Raw genomic sequence first — 6,437 nt, forward strand, 5'->3', positions numbered from 1 at the left:
GGATCATCCATTTCTAATGTAATTCCAACTTATTACACATAAATATATAAAATATATATAAGCCCTATATACATATGTGTATGCACATGTGCACACACACACACACACACACACATGTATATGTATGGAATTCAATATAATTAATTTCCATATCCTTTAAAGGGGTCCAGGAATAAATAAATAAATAAATAAATAAATAAATAAATAAATAAATAAATAATGCCTGTACAAGCTGGGGGGGGGGTTTGATGTTTACAAAGTAGAGCTGTGTGCTCAAGCATGCACCAGTAAGACTGGAAACAGATAGTCTTGAACACCCAGTCCCAATAATACTTACACAGTACTTTGAAGCTTCCAAGTGGGCTGAAAGCACAAATAAATCCCATGAACTGAACAGCTCAGTAGCACTACCTGCCTCTTCCCAATGGATTGCGAAGGAAGAAATGCCGCCATTATCCGCAAACAGGCTTCATTTTTTTTCACTGAGGAAAGAAATCAATGACCTGAGCTCAAAGCTGGAAACACATGCTTCTCAAGTTTTAAGGGAAAGATTGGGTTACCCTTGAGGAAGGCTGTGGGGACCCATCATGACTCTGGTCTCCAGCGCGCAGGGGCGTTTGCTGCCATCACTACCTACACTGGGGGCCTGTGGCAGAATCCCCCAAGTGCTTATTTCCGTGGATATAGAGGAAGCCACAGCAATTGCTTTAGATGTAAGCATCTGCATTTTAAACTATAAAGCTTAATGAAAGTTCTCTGATTCCTCATGCTAAAACATTTACTGCTGCAAAGTCCAGCTTTCTGCATAAAAAAAAAGCTGACAACAGCAAAATACTGAAGAGGTTTACTACTGTTCACACACTATCATTAGTTTCCCTCCTCTATACGAAGAGACTGCTTTAGCACAGACACAGTTTCCCATCCTGAAAGTGTTTACAAGACATTCTACTAATATCCAATTGAATAATAAATGCACATTTGTGTACTCTGCTGGTACAAGATTTGAAGCAAACAAGTTCAGTCCACAGAGAATTCAGTGAGTGAAATCAAAGTGAAAAATTTAAAAGAAAGGTGACTGGTTTTGTGCTGTCTGTGACAAGGACTAAACTAAAACTCTGTGGGATGACATTTTACTAATATAATACTTGCAGGAGAGCTAGCAAGAAAATGGTCATGAGACAGTGACACAGTTTGCTCCATCCCTTTTGGCTCCATGGGCATGGAGAGGCAAGAGCTCTGCACAACCCCACAGTTCCCTGATGGCTGTGAGACTGATACTTCTGCTGATGCTGAAAAGTGTTTCTGTGTGATCCACATTTGCAGTGTCATTTCCTCATACGAAATTTGCTTTTAGGTAGAAACTGTTGGAGAAATTAAGTTGCAAGCAGCCAAGCTTGAAGCAATACTCCAAATGGCACTAAAGGCTCTTTGCAGAACTATTCATGTTTCAGAGCAATCTACTCTAGTTTTAAAGGCAGATGACAAAAAAAATCTTGGCTGAATTTTTCACTTCTTCTTTAGCACCTTAGACAAATTATAACATTTTTTGCACTTCTTTCTCTTCAGAGTAGGTCTTTAATTTTAAATTTCATGGTATGTTGGAAAGAAAAACCCCCAAAACATATGACAGAATAAATCCACTGAGAAAAATAAAATCATGGATGGTCCCTCCAGTGACTTCTCAGTGTTAGAGGTGTCTACTTGATTTCATGGGTTTCATACAGTTTCGAAATGGTCAGAGCTATCTTGCTGTATTGCAGTCACTGAAGTTCAGGCATGAAGGTTTGGCTCTGAGTTTTCGCTTTAATCCTTTTAAATCCAGAACAAAACAAATAAACAAAAGAAACAAACCATAAAAAATAGAGAAAAGAAAAAAAGAAGAAAAGCTCAGGTAATAACATTTCCTGGACTTTAGCCTGTCAAAGCAAACAGCTCCCACACTGGAGGCTCACACTCTGTTCGTCCGAGTGAGCAGTGAATGTGGAGGCAGAACACTGAGCATAAAATTAACAAATCATTTCAGTCTGACAGGGCTGAAGTTTTCTTTTTATGCAAAGCATGACCAGTACTCAGAAAGAGGGCACCATAAGTGACAATCCTCCTGGGTGCCTTCAGTCTTATTTTCTCACTGGTGACTTTGGAAAGCGATTGGATGTTCTAAAGTGCATGCCACAGCTCAGCAAGAAGTTTTGAGCTCAGTGCCAGAGTACTGAGTGAAATCAAATGGACCTTAATTTTGTCAAGAAGTCCATACTAGGAGATTTGTTCCTTCCTTTCCCAAAAATTTATGAATTTTGGACCTGTAGTGGCTGGCACCAGCAGTTTAAGTCTTTGTTGCAGGGAGTTTCTTCCCTGGCTCACTACCATGATCCAGCCCTTTACAAGGGACCAGAGCCAATATTGCCTTATGGAAGAAGTTTTCTCTCTATAACTAGTGCAGAGCTGTAGAAGGGTGAGAGGATATTCTAGATGTCAGACTCCAGGCACAGCACTAAGTGTCTCTTTGAGGCTATGTCCCTTAAGATGCACACAGATTTAACCAGGCTGTCCCCATACATTTTCAATCATGCAAGGTTAGCAAGATGTGTTCTGAGCAGAGGATCTTGGTGATGCTGTCTCTGTGGGATAAGGGAGGCATTTTCCTGCCTGATCCTCTGTACCTATAGGATGTTATAAGGCAGGCCCAAGCAACCTCACTTGGAACTGTGGGATAGAAACCATAATGATCTGTCCATGAAACACCATCTCTCTTGCTGTTTGCTTGGGCCCCTGGGCATTTCCAGAACCATCAGCAGAGAAGACAGATGTAGGTCTATACTCCAGCTTCACTACAGGAGACTCTTGGGAGGACTGACCAAGTCTGTGTGCGTTCAGAGGGGAAGTTTCCTGTGGAGGTTTCAAATTCAGATATGGTCAGTGGTATCTCCAGTGAAAGCAAACAGGCACCTTCAAGGTGCAAGACCTCTCCTAGTCCAGAGCTCCAAAAGCAGTCAGGTGGGACAGATGCTAAATGCACTCATTTCTCCCTACAGACAGTTTAAGTGAGCCAAGAGAGATCACTGCGCTGTTGGCACCCCAAGGTAGGTGAAATAAATCCCTGGCCCTTTCAGCCCAATTAGCACCACTCAGTCCCTCCAGATCAGCTTCACTGCTGTGATGTCCATCAGCCCCAGAGCGGGGGGAAAGCTCTGGTCACTTCCTAGCAAAGAGAAAACCTCTGTAAGGTGGCTGGGGATGTGTGTAAGTGTAGTGATAAAGTCCTGTGTATTACTGGGTTCATACTGAGTGCCTAATTAGGAGCACAATGCTGCTGGAGGGCAGGGTGCACTACCTATGCCAAGAGCCACGGCTCAAGCTCCAGAGGAGGAGGGTAGGTGGCTCCAAATATTGAAATGACTGAACTGTGATATGATGTGTCACTAGCAGCCAATGGACAAAGCAGGTCCAAGATCCCTCCCTTGCTCTTTGGTGGAAAGGGGGTGGCCAGGCTCTAGCCTTTCATCCAGGCAGACAATCTTCTGTACATCAAACCACGCTTCTTTTCCAGGACAGTCACAGCTGTGGCCTGTAATGCATCATTCACTGCCCTCATGTGCACACCTTGCAAGTGCATCATACCAAAGACAAAGCTATTCAGGGTAGTCAAACCAAGGAAATAATCACTGCCTGTAAAATTACTGCAAGCTGATTTTCTCATTAAAATTTCCTTAATGCCTATGAATTTTTTCCTGACTGTGCTAAATCCCATACTTTTAAAAGCATCTCATTCCATTATATTTCCATTAACTCTAGCAACCACATTTATAGCCTGAAAATACAGGTTGGTACATTTGGCGCTGCTAATGAGCATTGCCCTCCCCTTCTCAAAACACAGTTACGCTGTGAAAAATAAATATTACTGCTAATGCTTTGTAGTCCTCCCATGGACATGTTTTAAAGACATCAGCAGGGTTTCCAGTTGATCACAAAGGTTTCATCTGTGTTTGGTTTGGAATCCAAGATGCAGAGGCTTATTATTGTCACTATTTGAGCACAGTCACAGCTGGGCTAACAAAAAAAGTGTCACATCAATGCAGGCTGCTACTCTGTCATCTTCTCCAGGCTTTGTGAAGGGTTTGTTCATAGGCAGTGACTCATTCTGGTGCTTCTCCCCAGGCCTTGCTGACCCCTACAGTGACAGTGCCCTGCCCTGTGGTGACTGCACTTCTCCAGGTGGGTTTCTCTGCTCCACCTTGTACTCCAAAACTGGCCTTTTCCTGCTGAAACCTGGCAGCCCCATGTGGAGGCACTGGTGGGCGCAGTGGCTTGAAAAACTGAGAGAAGGAAATTTGTCAAGGATGTGCCATGTTGTGAGGAGGAGGTGTTGACACCAGTGGGAGCTGGAAAAAGCCCTCTGCTCCTCATGGTCCTTCCCTGTTAGTTGCCTTGCACACCTGTCAAGGTGTCAGCCAGGAAAGGATGCACAGGGCTCTCACTAAGGATGGAGGAGGACACCAGAGAGGGGAGTGTTTTCACCATGTTCCAGCACTGAGCCTCCTCTGGATGCTCACCCCACTGGCTGCCAGCTGTGCTGTGGGGCTGCCTCTGTCCCTGTCCCTACAGGACATTGGCCATTTCAGGCTCTGCCATGGGCTATGAGCTCCCTATTACAGAACACATAATTGCATCCCTTCAGAGTGCTGCTGAGAAAGCTGCCTTCACAGCCTGTCCTGCTGACATTAAAGGCAGCTTTCAGGGATGTTAGGATTTGGCTGAATTGGGAGCCTCAGAGATGTCAGGATCACCCCTGGTTATGCAGATGATGCAGAATATAATCCCATTGAAAAATTGCCCCTAATGACTAGAGAACCAAGGAGCAGAGGGGCTGAAGTGTCCTGGCATGCTGGCATTCTCCCTGACAGCATGCCTACTTGCTGATGATTCACTCCTGTGTAAATGGAACAAAAGTTTATGGATTGCTTCAGTGTCTTACAAAACACCATGTAATCCCCAAGGACTGGAAAAAGATCCTTATGTCTGGCCTCCCTGGTGGTGTTGGTAGCCTTGGGGTGCTAATGAAGCAATCAGAGAGCAGAGAGCTCTGCTACACAAGCTACTGGGCAAGCAGCAGTGTTTGCTTTCTTATGGTTTTCTAATTAGAGGGAGAGAAAAAGCAATATCCATGCCTGCCGTCTCCTGAGAGAAGATTGAATTTTAACATGTAACTTCAGGAAAAGATAGAGTTATCTTTTCTCAGGACCCAAACTAATCTCCCCTTTCCACAGGAGAGGATTAGGGTTAGGGTGCTAGGATTTGCAGTTTTAATCAGAGGAGACTTGACAACTTTCATTGTCTGCTCCAGATTACTCTGGCGTCTCCATATCCTCCCATCCCTTTGAATAATGAGGAGCCATGGACTGAATCCTATCTTAGTGATACTGCTGGACTTTTATGGCTTTGTGAAAATTGGCAGTAACTTAGCCTGCTGCCTCTCCTTTCAGAGAAAAATGAAGGTTTTGTTGCCATTGAGCTCTTGCCCTCCTCCCTTCAGTGACCCAAACAATCTGGAAAACTTAATAAACCTTTTCTGCTGGTGGTGAGAACAGCAGGTCCAGTCCTGCCTGATTTGATGGATGATTGATGGAGAGGAGAGGAGAGGAGCTCTCAGCAGTAGAGTCTGTCTCTCTGAGCTCACCATGGGTTTAAGCCCACAGCCTCAGGAAGCTCAAAAGTTTAGAGGGAAAAAATATTATTTAAGAAATTGATGAATTATTATAAATGCTTTGTTCTATGTGCAATAGTAATGTTGTCAGTATAGGCCAATATATTTTGGCAAACAGCTATTTATTTACACAAAATGAAAATTAAATTTCATCCCATTTATTGAAGTAGAAACAAACATACCTGGCCTTTTCCTGCCTCAGAAATCCATTCTGCTAAGTTCTGTGACCAAACCCAATCTCATCTCTGTCTTTGCATGGCCAGTGTGCCCTTGCCCTACTGACTTCACTGCTGCCAGCATCCACACAGGGCAAATCTAAGGGATCAGCTCTTCATTGTGCAATCAGAAAACCCTATGACCTGCATTGCCCAGCAATGACCAGACCTTGAGAGGATGATAATTGTCTTGGTTGAGGAGCTAACATAGTGTCCAGCGACCTGACAACAGAAAGGAGATTAATTTTTCTTTCAGCTAGGACGGCTGGGAAAATACATTTAGGCTAGTGACACAGATTTTTTTTTTCTTTTTAATCAAAACAATGTATTTTTTTACTAGTTTCTATTATTTTTTCCTGAAGAAGACCTTTAGAAGACATTTTGTGATCATGTATTGATTTTGACTATGTTTTCCCATTCTGTTTTAGTGAAGTTTGAGGTGGACCATCTGGTTAAATCCTTGAGGGAGGGAAACAAAGAAGCAGAAATACAGAAAGACCTGAAAAGCCTGACCTTTTCAA

This window comes from Molothrus ater, chromosome 2 (assembly GCF_012460135.2).
Source record: "Molothrus ater isolate BHLD 08-10-18 breed brown headed cowbird chromosome 2, BPBGC_Mater_1.1, whole genome shotgun sequence".
NCBI classification, from domain to species: domain Eukaryota; kingdom Metazoa; phylum Chordata; class Aves; order Passeriformes; family Icteridae; genus Molothrus; species Molothrus ater.